Source organism: Ixodes scapularis, unplaced genomic scaffold, assembly GCF_016920785.2.
Source record: "Ixodes scapularis isolate PalLabHiFi unplaced genomic scaffold, ASM1692078v2 PGA_scaffold9__187_contigs__length_104089568, whole genome shotgun sequence".
Taxonomy (NCBI): Eukaryota; Metazoa; Arthropoda; class Arachnida; order Ixodida; family Ixodidae; genus Ixodes; species Ixodes scapularis.
Window position 1 is genome coordinate 49416994 of NW_024609884.1, and position 19889 is coordinate 49436882.

The 19889-nt window shown below is 47.3% G+C and overlaps 1 protein-coding gene across 4 annotated transcripts in view; it reads right to left on the reverse strand.

Annotated features, from left to right (window-relative positions):
* LOC8053303 (ubiquitin-conjugating enzyme E2Q-like protein 1) overlaps positions 1-19406 on the reverse strand; it is a 68984-nt gene extending 49578 nt beyond the window's left edge. Inside the window, exons 1-2 of one of the 4 annotated variants that reach the window (XR_006076764.1) lie at positions 19139-19406; positions 543-590 (exon numbers count right to left, since the gene is read on the reverse strand). The gene's annotated coding sequence lies outside the window, so the exon portion shown is untranslated. The remainder of the gene's footprint in view (positions 1-542; positions 591-19138) is intronic. The other 3 variants (XM_040499589.2, XR_003917044.4, XM_029970075.4) reach the window with 3 other exon arrangements.
* Between the last annotated feature and the right edge of the window lie 483 nt (positions 19407-19889).

A 19889-nucleotide genomic window follows, 5' to 3' on the forward strand; every position in this document is an offset into this window, starting at 1 on the left:
CTACGTGGGTTTGTCTTTGTGTGTTTCTGATCAATCTCATCACGTGACGCTGTCGTGGTAATTACGCTGTTTTCCTGCACTCAGGGACAACTTTCCGTTGCGATTCAGACGGAGTGGAAAGCGAGCGTGCGAGAGCGTATACGCGCTGCACTCGGGTCGGCGAGCCTCTTCTCGACTCTGGATCCAAGCGAGCAGCCAAGCGCGCAGGCGTCAGTATATACAGTGGCTAATATCAGATCCGCTGCCGGAAGTCCTACGTCGGCCAGTCGGCTGCAGCTCTGCGCTCTGCGGCGTCCTGCTAAGGTCCGCTCCTTGGGGACGCCCTTTGGGCGACGTAACTCGCAAACATTGCGGCACAAACACCAGACGGGGAAGCACGCCGAGGAGACGCTTCCACGGGTTCCCAAGGGACCCGCGGGGCCGGAAGTCACGTCTGGACCGCTTTCGGGCGCATACGTGGTCGGGATTTGAAGAGAACAATAGAGAGTGTTTGTGATTTTTTTTAGTCTGCCCAGAATTAAAATAAACAATAAGTAACTTGCGTTAGGGTTCTTTCAGCCCTGGTGCCAGGTTGCTGGCCATCGGGGACGCTAGAAAAGAGGTGAAACGACTTAATTAGTTATCTAATTAACTAAAAAGTTCCGATTAACTTTTTAATTCTTCATTTTTGGAGGCATAATGTATACCTTAGGGCAGTGACGTTCGACCTCAATGCGGTTCAACCATGCCGTGCAATTTTGATTAAAACTACATGGCGAGAAATGCCACCCTTGTATAGCGGCGTTATGGCTGATGGCTTCGCTTGCGGAGCCGGCGAAGGGCAGAGCGATCGACGTCACTGGCGCTAGATGGGCAGGAGAGGAAAAATCCATGTGCTTTCTAGGCTAAGTGGCGCAAGCTAGAGCTTCTCGCTTTGTAGCGCCCACTACGCAGTTTTAATCAAAATTTCACCGTAAACGAGGTCGAGGGTCAGTTCTCCGAATACACTATGCCATAAAAATGTAAAAGAAGTTTAATATAAATTTCTTCGTTAATTATCTAACTAATTAACTAATTTTGCATCTTCTTCTAGTGGCCGCCATGGCCACTAAAACTTGGCTCAAAACAAAAGCACTATCGCAAATTCCCCTAAAAAAAATATTGTGAATTGACCAAGCAAGAAACGCAAGGCTGTATATATAGCTTCTCTTACGACACGCCTTTTGATATTCGTGTCGCCTGATATTATCGTCGTCCGCCCAGAACATTGGCTATCCGATCAGCTGTGCTAATTGCAAGAACAGATAGGCACTTACTCTGTTCCTGTTTTTTTTTTTTTTTTTTTTTTTTCTTATTTTGCGCATTCAAAAAATTAAAAAGAAAACTACCGATTTGAGCAAAACAATTGTCACTCTAATTTACGTTTCCTTCTTCGTGTGGCATTCTGGAATCCACGGTGCGTGTGCACAACCCTACAGCAAGCTATTCACAGAAGGCATTCTGCGGAGTCGCACCCTCGCGCCTGTGCCATCGATAGCCTCCTTGCACACACAACTTGTGTACAACACCACCACTCGTCGCATTGGCAACCGAGAAGATGCACGCACCAACCAACACCCGGTCCCACTGCCAGTACACCGTACAACAGACAATCTGCCGACGCTGTCGGAGGTTTTCCCCGCACAGCAGTCCATTGGTCACGCCTAAACTGCCCGGAGACATATCCGAAGCATATGTATGAAACAAACATGTTTCGAACATCTTGAGGCATGTCCGCGGACCATTCTGTCGTCCTGTCTGCCTGCAAACACCGTCTCTTCTCTACGATGCGTGAGCATCTACAAATCGCCTTACGATGATCCCTGGAGATCACACAGGCAAATTCCGGCAGCAATATACTATACTACCGGCATTACACCAAGCACAACTGATGTCCCCGTGATCTGTCAATCGAGCGCCTTCGATTTCGCGAGAACGGCACCCCGTTTTATTGAGAAGAACGATGATTCAATACCAAACTCCTCCAATTCCCCTTCTAATCCCAACTTCCTTGGATCCGAACGACTTCTCGGTACGGCGTGGCGACACCAAAGAACCCAAGGGGCCCAAAGGCGAAAGAATGCAGTATACCCTGGGCGGAAGTCCTAACGGATCAGACCCCATTACGGTGAAGGAGAATGGGGGTGAGGGGGTGGGGAAGGTGATGCAAAGCGATCCAATTCGTCTCAGAAAGACAGTGCCTAGAAACCGAGGGGTCGATTTCGCTCGATACGGACTCTGCGGGTTTGGGATCGATGTGCTGTCGGTGCGCGCGACTCTGGACGTCCGTTGCATATCCCGAGGCCGTTCGCGCGGCGGTCGACCCATTTGATTTGCCGCAAACTTCGTCGCCTATCCAAGCTCTCGATAGGAAAGCGGTCGCGGGTGTATGGACGCGCAGCGCCGCGCTGAAGTTCCTCGAGATGCTAATGTCTTCGAGGAACCCCTCGGAGTATGTCATGGTTTGGTGCCGCACCCTTGCGCTCGAGCCAAGCTCCACGATTCGTGCACAATCCGAAGGGAAGAAACGCGCGACTGCGAGGTTTTTAAAACAATTTCATGGCGTTGGGGGCGTTTATTGTTTAATATTCCGAGTTCCGGTAAATATCAAAGAAAAAAAAGTGAAATAGTTTCATTGACGTGTTGGGCTCTCTCATTGGCGGTAAACCAACCCCAAAAAGCTTGTTCCTTAGTCAAATATCCGGTATATCTAACCAATCTACAAATAAAATACTCGGTGTTTTTCTTCTTTTTCTGAGAGCGTTTACGAAGGGAAGACGCCAGCGGCTAGAGGGAGCCTCCGTGCTGTTTAGAGTAGAGTTCCTGTATAGGCTCCCTACGGGAGCCAGAGTTGCGCATTTGTTTTCCCCGCGCCGCCACGCCGCTATTCGCCGAGATCCATCACGTGAGGAGCAAAGCATCCGTTGGCGTGCAAGAAAGCCACCTTTACGGTCGCTCCGCCGACGTTTCTCTTGCCCCGGCGTATGTTTCCCTGCCTTCCGCCTCCTTTTCCTCCTCTCCTATTTTCGATGCTAGGCGGCGCGCGCGGCGCCGCTATTCGCCAAATTTAGTCACGTGAGGAGCAAAGCATCCAGCTCGTGCGGGAAAGCCGGCGCTACGGCCACGCGCCGAGGCTGAATGCGCAACTCTGCTACCGTAGGTAGCTATACAGGAACTCTAGTTTAGAGGTAACTTATACAGATCCGTTTCACCTTCCGACGGACCACTGCTGGTGCTCCGAGCCATCCCAGCCAATACAGCTTCGGGAACGAAACCACGCGACCAGGCGCCTCGCGCGCCGCTGCAAGGCCACGTGACACACGTCATTGGATTGGCTCCGATACCTCGTGGCGTCTGTTGCGCCCCATCGAAACGGAGTGTCCACTCTCCATCCGATGCGATATTTACGTTTTCCACTTCCCGACACTACGGAAACGAGGAAAGTGATGTACATCCGCTTGTGCCAACATCGGCTGCTTCCGGTGTCCGTACAGAGAAAGGACGTGTGAAGTACCGCGTGTGCAGCCTGGTGCAGCTGTCGACCGCAGCTTTCGGGGACAGAATCGGAGATAAGAAAGAGCGTATACTTGTGCATGTAGGTCCAGGGTTCGATAAAAGCGTCATCCGGCTATACCAATCGCGGCGCTTTATACTGCGCCGGATAGGATGAGTCGGCGATTGTCAATGCGCGAAAACGAGGAGCGCCGTGACAATGCATTTTTTGCCGCTGCCTGATTGGCTCCCGAGGATCGTCGGCTGCGCTCGGACTTGGTGTGAAGCGGAGTACACATAACAAGAGGCCCAGTGTTGGGATTTTCAGCGTCCCCCGAAGGAGGGGAACGCGGGGCACGAGCGTTGCTTGAGCGTTCGGCTAGAGGACTCGTGTTCTCGCCGACAGAACACGAGTCGCAGCCCAACGCTGAAGGCAAGACTCGTGGTCCCCGTTGGCCTTCTTTGGGCGGCGCCGGAAATTCAGCACCAAGGCTTTGTTGCTTAGGCGTTGTGTTGCTCCGACCCGGGTCGCGCGAAATACTTTCCCGGTGATTCAGGCTTGCCAAACGCGGAAAGCCGGAAAAAGTTTCACCATTGTATACTCTCAACCAACGTATATAGGTAATATATAGGAAATCTGGCACGCCCCAGCGGAGGACTGAGGATTCATTTCAACCACATCAGACAGCTCCGTTATGCGGTGAATAGACCCCTTTCGAAAGTCACGTGCCGATTATTTAGAAGGTCAGAACCACTGCACAATGACGGAACAACTGCCAGCGTGGAACGTGCAAGTCATTCCATGCGATAGCGAACGTCGGAGCGCGGTCAACGCAAGGAGTCGACGAGCCAATCAAACAGTGTCGAAAATGCACCACCACTGCGTTTTTTTTTTTTCTTTTTTTTTTCTTTTTTTTTTTTTTTTGAGGGCGAGTCTTGCTTTTTAGTTTAACCAAACGAATGAAGTGTGCAGTGTGCCGTGCCGTTGCGATCTTAGTCCGCCATTGTGCAGGGATTCCACAACTGCCAACAGAGGGCACTATTTCGATTTTCTCGAAATCTCCGTCATATTGTGGACAGCTCGAGGCTCGTCCGGGATTCGAACCCGCCACCTGGGGATCCGGGCCGGCGCTTTGTCTCGGAACCACCGAGGTGACTTTTGTGCAAGTGTATGTGTGCGTGTGTTTTAGTCCAAGAGGAGCCAGTATTTTAACGATAGGGCGCGTTAAGGGAAGCACATTCTATTCTATACATAATCACGCAACATAAGTAAGGATACAGCCGAAACACGGCCTAACCGCACCGGTGGCTCCGAGGCAAAGTGCCGGCCTACGGATCCCCAGGTGGCGGGTTCGAATCCCGGCCGAGGTGCCCGCAATCTTGCGGAGAAGGCGCCGTGAAACGTCAAAAGATCCCATGAGATCGAAATTAATCTCCTCTGGGGCGTACCAGATGCCCGTCACTGGTTTGGCGCGTGAAACCCCGAAATTTGACTCGAAATACGGCCATTATCGTTTTAATCAACATTTTAAACCTTCTAAAAAAAAGTGGCTTCCCGTCACTATACATGGGACGTCTTAATTTTTCGGACGAGCTGAAACCCCCAGCAATTTCCGTTCTGCCTAAATATAGAATAGTAAACCCGGGGCCCAATGTTGCTTTTTGCGTGTTAAATAAAAGAATACTCAGCGTGTACGTGCGTAGTACACGAGTGCGTCGTAGAGGCTACGACACAGGCTGGACACGCACGACGCTGATGGCGCCGTCACCGGGCACCGCATGCCGAAAGCATTGCGGCAATTTTATCTCGCATTAGCTAAATTAGGTCGTGGATTGTTGGGGCGAGCCTAGAAAAGGCGCATGGTTAAATAATATCAGCGGGGCTTTCTCACGTACCTTTCGAAAGCCGTTAAAGGACAAAAAAAAAAGGGGAGAAACAAGCGTTGTACGTAGCAGATATCAAATACAGTGTGTGACGCGTTTAATAAGAACTTAGGACAGTGGATCACCAACGAGTGCGAAATTGAAGCCGATTCTACGCCAGGCCGCTCTGCTCAAAGGAACAGAGGAACAGCAATAGTAACTTTATAAAACCACTGAAATGAAGAAGAAAAAAAAAGAAAAAGAGAAAGCCTACAAAAGTTTACGAAAAAAAATTACCAATATTTACGCCCTTACACGCATTTTCGGCGGGGCTAGTCTTGATCTAGGCCCCGTCATAGGTGCTTAGCTAGCTAAGCACCTAGGCGGAGCGCAGGTTCGTCTGCCTCTTGAACAGTGGTTGCGATGATGTCAGAACCCCGAGCTCTTATTGGCTGGTTGAAAAAAATATAGTGGGTAGACCTCAAGGCACCTAGCATCTATAGCATTGGGGTCTACCCACCACTATCCTTCCAATCAAAGCCAATCAGAGCTCGGCTTCGTTCTGACGTCACCACAACCCCCCGCGCAAGAAGCAGACGCTCTCCGAATTCTCGGCTCTCATTGGCGGAAAGATGATTGACGCGTTAAATGTTCGTTGTAAAATTGTTTCGCCGTGCCGTGGTTGTCTTTTGTTCGACCTTTTTTTTATGTTTGCGAAACAAACTAAGATAGGTTCATTATTTTGTTTTCAAACGATACTGAACATGGCTGCCGGCGTTTGCGGAGAGAGTTTGACACAGTATAAGTAGCTTGTTGAGCTCGCCTGTTTTTAGGAGTGTGAATCATTCCGCGTTCACCGAGGTGTTTAGCGGAAGATATCCTCAACTGATGCAGTTTGCAGCAAATAAAAGCACTGTGCGGGCGCTTGTCTGCGTCGCGGGATCGCCGTAAGCCTAGCGTCGCGGGATCGCCGTAAGCCTAGCGTCCCACGTCAACTATTTTGCTCGATCCGGCTCGATTTGTTCATTTGCGCGTTTTGATGCTGAATAGATGTGTCGGTTCCCGTAAAAGCGGCTCCGCTACTCTGAGAATCCTGCATCTGTTGTGATTGCTACCATGATTTTAGTACTAAGAGGTACCCTACACAGGTAAGAATTTATGAGCCATTTGGCTGAAAGAAATAGCGTGTTCGCCTCACGTCAGGTTTGTCGACGTAATGTTTCCATCATTTCGCTTCGGAAGGCACTTGGCTCTCAAATCTGGAGCAGTGCATCTGGCTTGCTAAAGCCAATATTTTTAGGTCGCGTTTTAATTGGTCGTCATGACGCTCAACCACCTTGCTCGCGGACGCTATGCAAGAAACAACAAAAACAAAAAAAGCTAAAATAACTTTTTTTTTTTAAAGTTCTTTCGGTTGCTTTTTACCGCACATCGATGGACAGTTATTCGACCGTGGCTTGCGCAATGAGTACGCGCTAAATATTTTTATTTCCTTAACAGTCCCGCTGCGTTTCTTGAGCTGGACACTCTGTACGTGACCGCATCTATAGCATCCTCTATTATACTTGATGAAGATTCATTTCATAGTATATTATGCCACTCTATTTCCAATTTTTGACGAGTCACTAGCTCTCGAACAACCCGGCAGACTCATTTTCTCTAGGGTTTTAGGTCAGTGTCTATAATTCAAAAGAAATCGAAAGACTCGCAGAAAATACACTTTAGTGCCCCTCGTCTACATGACCGATTTACCTAGTAGTACAAGCAAGCTTTCGAAAGCCCCAAGCCTCATAGGGATCGATTGCATGCGTTTCTTCGCTGTAGCCGTCGCAGACGTCAATTGCAGAGCCAGATAAATATACGCATCGTTTCTAATGGCTGCCAAGTTTACTCGACAGTGTGGATTGCGCCACGATCACGACCATCGTCACTGCACCCGAGTGAAACAAAAGCGCCCATCCAGCTACGTTTTTCTTCCACGATTCGAGTTCGATATCGCCACGGTTTTACGGTCCGGAAGCTTCGCCTTGGCCTGCAACCTCTATGGACAGATCTCGAGACCCGCCAGAGTCCAAGTTTACACGGCCCCGTCTCGAGGCAAACGAGCAACGACCCTTGGACCTAGACGCCCTGCAAAAACCAAAGGGCAGACGATTGGTCAGTGTCGTCGTCTGCTCTTGGGTACAAACGAATATAGAGAGCCCAAATGCAAACGCGCTTCGCGGTCACGACATTTTGGTTTGGGAAGCAACGCGGCTGGAGTCCGTTGATCGATCACGCTCGTTTTTAGAACCCTATTTCCCCAGAAGAGAGCAGTAATACGGACTAATGGTCGGCTACGGCTTATCCGACGCGCGCTCGCGGTAGCTCGCATGCAGTAGCGACGGGCGCTCCATCGCGCGCTTATCTCCGCGAAACGTTCGTATCGCTCGTCCCGCGGCTTTGAGTCAAGCGTCCAAACTTCGCGGCAGTCTGCAGCGCTGTTTCTAGAAATTCTGAATGTGCGCGAGGTGGCTAAAGTGCGAGACGCGAAGAGCTCGCAAACAAAAAACACTGCCGCGGAAGCCATATATATGCTTAAAACACCATGGAAGAACTTTGGCTATAACACATGATTCACGTTCCGGAAACTTCTGTAGCTGCGTCACGCAAATGGCAGTGTTTTTTCCGTAACATCTCGTGACCACCAACGCTTTTAGTCCGCTGCATTGTTTTAGACCATTGCCATTTTCCTTGCGCTACTCATCCTGAGGCAGTCTTGCACACCTCCATTCGTGTACTATCGTGGACACTGTTAGCTATAACACGGCAGCGGCGGCCGTCCCGTACCCCCAGCGCCCCATAGCAGGCGCTGTCCGAAACTCCGCGCATGCGCCGTGCGGCGGACTCGCTCTTCCCTTTTGCGAGCACACCCTCGCTTTACCGTCTGCTAGGCGCAGAGCAGGCGATGCTACAGTGCTGCTCGTCTGGTACCCTCGCTATAGCGAACTGGTCTCACTCATTTTCAACCGGCGATTTGTATTGGGGCAGATTGCAGAGTCATTAGGGCATAACCCCTGTTTAAGATTTTTTTTTTTTTTGCTTTGTCAGAAACAGCATTTTTACCGATATGCGTTCGCAAACCAGTATGAGCGCAGCAGGTGTGATATAGAAATCGACAGTTATACTCCATTTCACCTTAAGTCCGACCGCAGCGTACGCTTCAAAACGACAGAGCCAATCAAATAGCGGCAAAGGTGCAACGTCACGGAGTGCATCCCCGGGGGACCCAATAAAGTGCAAAAAGTGCTTTTGTCGCTGCTTGGTGGGTCATATCGTCTCGTAGCGTCCGCAGCACTTAGACCTAAAGTGAAACGAATGATAACTGCAAGTTTGTCTCATAAAAAATTTTAATCTACCGTGATGTTACATTTAGTATACGATGATTATCCTTAGCCAGCGGAGTCAGGGAATCAACCGTGGGCACCTCATACGCGGTGGTTCGCTGAACCATGTTCAGCGGAAATTGGCGAGCGCTGTGGCGTCGTCTGCTCTGTGCCTAGCAGACGACAAAGCGAGGGTGTGCTCGCAGGCGGGAAGAGCGAGTACGCCACACGGCGCATGCGCGGAGTTCTGGACGGCGCCTGCTATGGGGCGCTGGGGGTACGGGGCGGTCGCCGCTGCCGTGTTATAGCTAACAGTGTCCACGATAGTACATTCGTTTCAGCTTAATCCAGTCGCAGACGACGCTACGAGCTGATGGGACTCATCAGACAACGTCGTCCAAAGCGCACAATCATGGTGTTGTGTTCATCGTGTGTTTCTGTACGTGTTCTATCATTGCTGAACCAATCATAAACAAAAAAAAAGGACCAGTAACTTGCGCTTTTAACTTTGCTTGATTGGTCCCATTGGCTCGTAGTGTCGGCTGCGTATGGACTTAGGCTGACGTCTTTCATAAGTATACGAAACGATTTTGCAGGACGTATAGACGTGCACCTTTACTACTTCGCTCGATCGTGTCGTCTTTGGGAAAAGGGTAACAGGGGATATACGTCGAGCCTTGTGAATTATTCATCGCGTTTTATAATCGAACCATCTGCAACATCATAACAAGACAAAATTTCAACGTCGATGATCGACCTCGCGGGGGTACTAACCGTGCAAACTGATACGACGGCGTCGATAATTCGACGCGGAAGATTTATAATGATGCAGGCACGTCGTGCGCGTGAGATATATATTATATATTGCTTTTTTTATCATAACTATGTGTTGTTTTGTGAGTTTATGGCGCGAAACAAATGAGCTCCGCCGTCGCGCCAGGGCACAATAAACTTTCCTGGTTCGTTAACCAGCGGCGATCAGCTTCCATCCGAAAATACGGCGGGGGGGGGGGGGGGGGGGGGGGGGGTCGTCCGTAATTTGCGTAACGCCCTACAGATTCTCTACCGAGTCACTCCCGATGAAATTAGAGGTAGTACATCAACTCCCTTCCGGGGCACTGACGATATCGTCGAAATCAGCGCCAAGCAGAGGACCTTCACGCCTGATGAGCGGGCGCCGGATTACCACCGCGTGAAGCCGTGTTTTGGCATCTACTTATAGCAAAGCTGGACGGTCGCTATTGCTCCCCGTGTCACAACAATGATTACACATTAACGAATGAACGAGGCGCGCTCGCTTTGCCAGCGGCTCGTCACCATTCAGGCAAATGTTGCTGCGCCGCAGTGCCTGACAAAACACCCAAGACTCAGAAAGTGAAAAGTGTGAATGGATAAAAAGCGTTCTTTTTTAAGAAACTGGGGAGCTCTACACTCGCCTTCATCTCAAAAACCGTAGTAAAAAAACAAAACAAAAATTCTGGCTTCCCGCGGAGCGTTACTAATTTCCCCGTTTATTCAGAGAATTAAAATATATATGTATAGGTGCCGTTTTTGTTTTGTTTTTCTCGAAGTGAAAACAAGTTATAGTAGATTGTTCCGCTACTTCCGATAACGATACCCATACTCCGCTGACGCCTTTGCGTGCTCACTACATAGTTATCGGATATTGTTATCCGAGGTATTGAAACGATCAACGCAATACTCCCTATTAGCACGGCAGTCGAGAGAAGCCGAACGGTCTCCGGTCTTTGCTCGTAGCCACGGTGCTTGTACCCGTCCTTGGGCAGCTTCCACTCCCTTCGACGCTCCAAGGAGGACCTGACCAGCGGGGTTTGCCTTATCCTGTGTCCCGACCGAGAGGAATCCTATTGATCGGCACCCGAAAGGCTCCCCGCCGCGCCTATTACGGGCTCACGATCGCTGATCCTGTCAAAGGATTTGGCCGCGGTGAGTGGCGGTTGTAGCGGGTTCAGTGTGTGCCGTTTCGAAGGCGACTCACGAAATGACTGCGCATTAAAATATTATATATTGTTTTCTTCATATTTTTTTTATTTTTTTTTAGTAGGGCTTTACGGCGGCATCTTTCGTATAAGAAAACCGAACACCTCCGAGTCAAGTAATTCAAAGGTATTTAGTTTTTTTTTTTTTTTTTTTTTGCTTTTAGAATAAAAATGTTGACGAACACTCTTCGACGAGGTTCTAATCGAATATTTATGAGTCATTCATAGCCTCTCCAGCGCAAAAAAAATATAGGGCCTTCAAAAAAAGAAAAAGACTCGCGTTCGAATATGTAGTCAAACTGTCTTTTGACATGAGGTACAAGCAGCGCGACCCTGGCTGAAGGAAGGAAAAAAAAAGATTATGCATTTGTGATTTTTTTACCTGGAGCGCTCGTTATTGCGTAACTGCGATCCGAGTTTCTCAGCACCGCTAAAAGAAAAATCCTCTTATGGGCCGTTTTAATCTCGGCAGTTTGGGTTAAGGCTCTTGTTGGGGAATCCAGCATGAGAAACGTGGGCGGCATAAAAAAAAAATTCACCCACGCGCCGTACTAAATCCGCCGGATCCGTCGCACTTTCGTTTAAAGAACTGGTTACGTAAAGATATTTCTTACGAAATTGACGAACAGATTTACTCAACCATGCGTCTTCCATCACCTTATTAAAAATGTTTTCTCTGTTCTTGATTTCTTTTCTCGAGAGGGAGATAAGGGCCCAGAGTACCCTTGACGTGTTATACAGTCTTACGAAATGGTCACGTAGAAACAAAAATGTGGCACGATTAAGTGACGCGAGAGTTAATCGTGTGAACACGAACCATACTTGGATAGTAATTCAATTACAGCAATGGAATTACTGTAATTTAATTACTCTCTCGTCATTTGTAATGAATTACATTCGGCTAAAGAGAATTGTAATTGTAACTTAAGCACTTCCTAACAGCAATAATTGCAAAATTTCAGGCACAATTACAATTACTTTTTCCAAGAGTTTGGGGCGCCGACGAAACCTCTCTGAAAGCCTCGGCGCTCGCACAAGTGGCCCAGCGCTCGGTGACACACTCGCGCACATAGACACGCACTCACACACGGGCATAACAAAAATAGTGTCGCGTGGTTTGTTGTTTTGTTGCCTACACTACGGGCTTAGGGGCTGTCTATTTCCTTCGTTCCAATCTTCCTGTTTTCGTGTGGACGGATACGTATTGGCGTCCTCCTGTGAGTAAACTCAGCTGCGTTTAAGATGCTGTTTTCTTTTTATTGGTCCCAATTTTAGGTTTTCGTTCAAAGACGTTGACAGCTGGGCTGCGTACTTTCCCTCCTTGCTAATCCTCTTTGGAGTCTATCTCAACGGCACCACGTGGCGCCGTCTGGGGTGCGAGCAGAAAATAATAGCGTAAACATGCCAACATACTGAAAAAAAGAAAATGGAGCTTCAGCTTTCAGCCAAGGTTGGGAATTTTAATTGTCTATGAACTTTTTTTTTTTTTTGCCAGTTTTTTACGTCTTTTTTTCGGTACTGGTTGTTTCATATTTGATTCTTAGTGTTGTTTTCAAGTTTATTTCCTGTTGGTTGTACTTCGGATATTATTTGCATAAGCACTTTGGAGACTGACCTCGCACCTGTGAATATTGTCACCATTGATTCGGGAGCCTCGATTCGGTTCTTATGCATTTTTTGAGCCATTATAATTTCAACTCAATGCATATAATTTGCAATAACATCAAACATTGTATGTGAAAGTGGTCGTATTAGCGCGTGTGGATTGTAGATTTTATACTGACCCTATAAAAATATTCAAGTGTGACTATATATACTTGTCGCATTTATATTTGCCTGGTTAACAAAAGCGTGTTAACCCAATTTTACTTTAGCTATCTGGCGTCTTCGAGTATATGAACTAATTTATGATTATTTATTGAAAATATGAGAGCGTAGGACTTACATACCCCAAACTTTCAAGGTCTTTCACTATTTTAACAAAGTTCACAAAAGGAAAGTACAATACGTGACATTCGTAGAGCGATGCTTAAGCCTCCTCAAACATTAGGGCAAGGAATGAACAAATGCGTTGCATTCTAAACAACTCATTTAATGTTATATGACCCAAGTCGGGTCGCTCTCAAAAATAAGTAATTGCAAAGCAATTACATTATTTTTCCAAGCAATGTGTAACTGTAGCGAATTACTTTTCACGTAGTAATAACTGTAGTTAAATTACTTCTGGAGCAAAGTAATTGTAATTAAATTACATTTTGTAAGTAATTTACCCATTTATGACGCGAGCATACAGTACTAGATAAGTAAACGCTTAGAAAAATATTTTAAAAAGTTTTCTTTTTGTAGAGGGTTAGGTGCGGTTCACACATTTGCGCGAGTTCGACCGAGTGCGGCTTGCGTTGTTAATCCTTTTACGGGTTGCTATGGTAACGGGGTATTAAGCCGCTTACAAAGGGGCTTAAAACCCCGTTACCGTAGCAACCCGTAAAAGCAATTTAGGTCCCCGTTGCCTTAGCAACTCGTAAAATGATTGACGTCGCAAGTGTGTGAACCAGCCTTCAAGGGATGCTGAATCGAAATTTTGATTCCACAAAACACGCGGTAAAAGCGTGCAACGGGATGCTACAAACACCAAAACATCACTCATACAGCGATATCTCGAACGGATGACCGTAATGTTCAATAAAAGGAGGCGCATTTGACAGAAATGTTGACGTCATGGTTTTCCGAGAAGCAGAGGGAAGGCCTCGCGTCTTCTCCGCGTCGCCGCCTTGAGGGAGTGAAGCGAAGGATATATATATATATATATATATATATATATATATATATATATATATATATATATTGTTCTTGTTTCAGTTCAGGTTTAAGAAGAGAATAGCGTAACTCAAAAGAATTCTAAGTCAACAGATTGACATGGTGATTGTCGTTGGGAGGAAATAACCCAAAAGAACGTTTATGTAATATTTTGGCACATCGAAGTGGTCATTCCAGAGACTGTCGTAAAATGTGGTTCGTAAATTTGAAGCTTGGGTGAGTTGGTATGACATATTTGAAATTTTCAAACAGCGCAAAAGACCGAGGGACCAGATGAAGAAAGACACAAACACAGCGCTGTGGTTTTCTTCGTCTGGTCCCTCGCCCTTTGCGCTGTTAATATATATATATATATATATAGATTTATGGTTCTTGGTTTGTCTGCGAGTGAAGATCTGGTAAAATTTCTATTGCATGATTCATCGACTGCGGGCAAAGAGGAAGTTGCAGCTACTGCATAGCATATCACACGGCCTTTCTAATGCGGCAGGCCTCCCAACGCGTCTCCTGCACAAATTAGACGTCTGCAAGACGTCAAGGAGGCGTGCGGTAAAAACAACTTGCTACACTGCGCAACACTGTTAGCGCGAACAATCATTTTTCCAGTCTTCTAAAACCTAAAGATTGTCATTAAAACTATTATATGGTGGTGGAAAGCGCTCACTTAAAGGCCGACAAGCAGCCAGAAAGGAGGAAACTCAACCTCGATCCCCCATTTCTATCGGAGAAAGGGGGAGACCCCCCTCCTTTCTTCGGGGAGTAGCTCAGAAATTTGCACCCGTGGGGAGAGAAAGGTGGGAGAGGGGGTGGAGAGAAGGAAACTAGGAACCGATTTTCTGCCCGGCAGAAGACGATTCGGTGGGTCGGCCTTGAAGGCCGGTTCACACATACAACACATCGCTAAAGTCAACACTATAGGGACAGCGCTGATTTGAATCTAACTTAGTACTGATGCAGCGCTGTATCACTAATATACCGCAAAGTCGGGGTTCCATCAGCAAGGTCAGCGCTATTTTGAGCGTCGACTAATGGCGCGGAGAGAGTTGGCGGAAGCCACGCGGCTGGGCAACTTTTTCTTTTTCAATCAACGTATTTGCGGATTTTCAGAAGCCGCAAAAAAATGGGTATCATATTTCTTTTCAATTTTTAATGTTGAGTGTGTGTCTTCGATGACCCACGACTTTGAATTATATTTGTTGGTTGTGTCTAAAGCATTGAAACCGCACGTGACCACGGAGAAGAGAGTGAGCGCGACTCGAGCCGAGTCACGCTCAGGCGAAAAAAAAAAAATTTTTTTTGAGCCGCAAGTTCTGTTCTGGGTAGTTGGGCTCTCATATGTCATGTATACAAATAAAAACCTTGGCGAGCATAAATACCCTGCCTGTTTCCCTTTAAGCTGAGACTAGAAGCTTCTCATCTGTGCGACCTCGCCGGCTGCGCGTTCACACTTGTGTTAGCACGGGCAGAAGGCTCGCGCTGAAGGCGGAGAGTCTACTCTCAGCACAATTAAAGGGATTGTCCGGTCGAAACCGGAAGTACTTAAGTTCTTGCGCTCGTTACGTTGAGGGAACCTTCATATAGACAAACGTCATTTTTATTTTGATATAAGATCTCCCGTTATTATTTAAACCTTTCATGATCCTAGGTACGAAACTGCACCCCGAATTTCGCCAGTGTCAATGGCTGACATCCGTAGGTGCTGCGTGACGTCACAAAACGCAAAGGTTTGTCGGTTGGTCGGGATAACAAGCGTTGGTCGATGGATATCTTGTATTTTGTTTCAAATTATATAGTCTCCTAGGCAGTACCTTACTGAAATACGGTTCTTTTAATGCAGTTCCCAAGCACGTACAAAAAAGTCACACTTTTTAGCAGGATATTACTCGCAGACAGCCATAAGCTTCGAGCAAACGCATGCCGTTTCGCGCAAACACAACCGCGACGGACGCCGATCGAACAAGGGGCGCTTGCAAAGCAAAGGATGCAGATTTCGCCTCTGAAGCGGCACTTAGCTACACGAAGCGGCATCTGGGTACACATTTCGGCGGATCCACTGGATCGGTGATGAGGCTGCGGGTCATTCCCTCAGAGGCGACGTCCGCGGGTCGAAGGAAAACGGCGAACCGTTCCAATGCATGTCGTCACTTACCTTGTACGAGCTTGGTGAATCGTAGCTACGCTCCATTTTCACACGCGGGTCAAACAGATATCGGGCTGCACGCGTGCTAAATACAACTTCTGGTATCATTTTGAGATGGCCAAGCGCTTGATTTCGGTTTCGCTGCATAATCAAGGTCTGTTCGATTCGGCCAGGAAGTTCTGAACTATAGTAGGTTACAAGTCAAAAAGGTAGTGGCCAATGCCCCTCATAGGGAATCTTTGCATTTCGACGATGGGTTCCCGGCATCAGGATGATTTTGCGTCGGGAGTCACTGGCGGCAGCGCGCGGTCGGTATACCGGTCACCTCGAAAACGAAGGCCTGACGATAGCGTCTTGGCCAAGACAATTATCGACCGTAACTTTGGCGTCAAGTTGAAGCGAGAATCGGCAAAAAAATGCCGATTCTCGGTGTTTTTCCCAGGCCCGTTAGTGGACGTCCACAGATACCAGCGGACAAAGCATGCAGTATTATGCTCAGCTACGGGAACAGGCGAGTGCCAACGCACTAAATCCCAGACCTCTGCAATGTATCGGAGTCGTCAATATGCATCCAAGAGCAACTGAAGGCGGAGACTATCAAAAGGGCAATACCTTTCCCGTGTCTGTAGGTAAGAATATCAACACTGTGGATCCCCACATAGCGTCAAAACGAAACAATTTACGTGAGCCAATATTTCAACACTCACTACAGGGAGCCAAACCTACGCGAGCAGGTGCCTAAAACGCTTTTAGAATATCATAATCAAGCAAATTCCTACCCTCCACCGCGGGTACGTTATTATCATAAATGAGAGGAAATGCAACCTCCGTATCGGCGTTATTGTTAAACATCGCAGACACTTGAGCAAGCGCTGCGAAAAATGGCACCGCGAGCAGAGACGGACGAGGAGTTCTGCTATCGCCGTCTGCTCTTGTCGTCTGCTTCTGCACGGACGCTAAACCGAGTCCGGAGCCGGTGCAAGATTTTGAGGAACTGGGTCTGAACTCGTTCAGAACTGGGATGAATCGAACGCGCCAGTGCAGCGGTCGTGCAACTTCCGGTTCAATTGAATGCACCAGTTCCTGCACTGCCGAACTAGTTCAGCCAGTTCAGGCGAATCGAACAGACCTAAATTGACTGATCCGATTTGGGCGAGGAGTGGGTGGACGTAGTTTAATATCGTTGGCACAGCATCACACCTCAGCTTACAAGCCTTCTGTCCGCTGAGAGCTCAGCTCGTAGCTTTCTTCTGTGAGATGATTGCTGCATAAGCAGGATCTCGATCTGGACGGGAACCCAGTCCCTACGCACGACGACGATCCACTTTGCTCGTCACTGCACGTCTCGCGGAAAAGTGTGGAACGTCATGTCTTGGCTCGCATGTGCTGCCCAGTGGTTGTGGCACCCAACCGCGCAACGAAGATATCACCCAACCACGAAACAAGTCGAGCACAACAACAAAAACGAAGCACGCTGAGGCGTTCAGTCGCAGACAAACAACGAGACAAAAATGCTCGCTTTGTGTTTTGTGACGTCAGAGCTTCAGTGTTGCCAACGAAAGCAGCGTTTACGCTAGAATGCGATTGGAGCAGTATAAATTCAATTACTCACGCAGAGGGGCATATAAAATTGGGATATTGCATGTACGATGCTTCTCGAGGCAATAGCAATGATATTCGATTGTTTTCTCGATTACAAAATTTGACCGGACAATCCCTTTAAGGGTGAACGGAGTATAGTAATCAACTTTGTTAAGTGCTCACCTTGCTGATGCAGTGCTCACTTTACGCTATACTACTGATACAGCACTAGCACAGCGCTTCTTCAGTGCTAAATTATGTTGAAGTTAGCGTGGATCAGCGCTGTTTCTAGTGTTGATTTTTTCTATTATTTATAATAACTAAATAAAATTTCCACACTCTAAAGTGTTTTATGTCCTCTTTATAAACTTGGCGTGATATTTTATGTAGCTTATTTTTTGTTCTAAATGCAATGCACATGCACAAAAAAAAAATTCTTGCGGACACATGGGGCATGGAAACACACTTAAAAGAGCCTATAGTAAAATAAACTAATTCGCTCCTCTTAAACCTCCGAGTGCATCGAAGAACAAAAATAATATGTGCAAGTCCTTGTGTATTTAAAAATAATTAAACATCATAAAACAAACAACGTTTTCAAGGAGGTAAACAAAGGTTCTTACATTTTCCTTTTTTTTTTCTCTCATAAAATATACATCCTAATTAAACCTAGATAGTTGCATTCTACATATTGTATTGCAAGCCCGATTTGGTTGTCAGATGAGAATATTTAAAACAAAAATTTGTGTGCGCAAATTGCGAAGACGCCCCCAAATTACATTAAAAACGCGTTCGAATGTGCCCATAGAAGTGTAGCGGTACACTTTCGCGGCAGGAAAAATGATATTTTGTTAATAATTTGCAATGAGAAATTGAATCTATAGAAGACTGTAATGGAGAGAGAGAGAGAGAGAGAGAGACGGCTATAGGTCTACCTGTAAATGGAATGGCGACCGACGTCACAATTTGAAGAACCACGCAGAGAAAAATGGCTCAAATTTATGCTGTTCTGGTTTGCCGGGAGGTCTTCAAATGCGCATTTGACTAATTTCGCGATCATATCTGGCACTTATACTTTTTATATATAAAAAATAAAAACTCAAAAACGATAATACACCATAAAACCCAAGATCAATCTTCTTTTTTTGTGCGAAATACTGCTTTTTCGAAATAAAATTTTAAAAAATAAATCGCCAATGTTGCGTTTGCGCTAACAGTGACGTGCACCGTATCTATATGATTACAGAATACGGAGGACACAAATAACGCCAGGTTTTCAATTTGTTCTTTGACCATGTAATTTTTTATTTATTTATTTATTACATTTCTACGCAGTCGTTGGTGCCTTCCAGCCCACAAGCCCGTTATTCCGCTACTCATGAGTCATGACACATTTCAAGGGCCGGGCTACGCTATCCCACAACTTCGAAAAAGGAAGAACATCCCGAGTCATTTACTCTGTTCCAACTAGACACGCCGTCAAATTCATTTCGAAAAGTTTCGAATCACACACTGCTGCGTCATTCGTAGCCTCGCCAGTGCCAGGAGAGGCCATGACTAAGATCTAGACAGGACGTACGAACGTTTTTAAAACCGCGGTCGTCGGCACCTCGCACGCAGACACTGACCATACTGAGAGGGTGCTCGTTCTGTGTAGGGGAGTCCTCATTACCGCTCAAAGAAGAGGGGACGGACAATAGATGACGGAGGCTGGTTCGAACGATTCCACCACACCTTGCACGATTGTCAAACGCCAACTGCGGTCTTCCGTTGCCGTGTTCCAAATGACAGGTCATGCAGTGCGAATCCAGAAAACGGAGAGGGGGAAAAAATAATACAGAAAAACGCTGCTTCAAACTCACCCTCTCCAATTGGCCGCTTCCAGCGTAGCTTCGCGCGTCGCGATGACTCCGCTGATTTGAGCAGCCTGTTCTGGGTCTCTGGCCTCGAGTTCGGGACGAACCGACCGCTGAATTCCCTCGCTTCACCTCCGGGCAGCAAAGCGGCCGCGGAACCGTAGCGCGGCGCCGCACTCTGTCGAGAACCGGGCAGCACGGCAAAGCGGACGATCGCAGCCTCGACTGCGCCGTCCGCAGCGCGGCGCTGCTGCGGCGACAGCGGCGCCCCCTCGCCCTCTCTTCCTTTCCCTCGAAGCCGTCTTCATTTTGTTCTTTTCTTCTCACCCTCTCCCTCTCTCTTTCGCCCAGGGTACGATTAATCAAAGCGTTCTTCGGAGCACAGGACAGCAGAGGAGCGTCCGTCAACTGTTTTCGGTTGTCGGCACCCTTGGCGTAGCTTCCACAACATGGCGGATTGCTCGAGAACCAAGTTCCGTACTACGAAGTGCCGCGATCTAGCGACCACAAAGCGTACCGCGCTCTTTTCTCTCGCTAACTGTGTGGGGGATTTGACACGAAAACTCCGATGAGACTCGGGAGAGGCTCTGGGCTCGCACCCACGTTCTGTTCCCTGCTAATCGCCCAGTTCACCGATACCAAAACTATATATATATATATATATATATATATATATATATATATATATATATATATATATATATAATTTTTTTTCTTTTTTTGAGGGAGGTGTGGGGAAGGGGATGCGCGCTAGCTG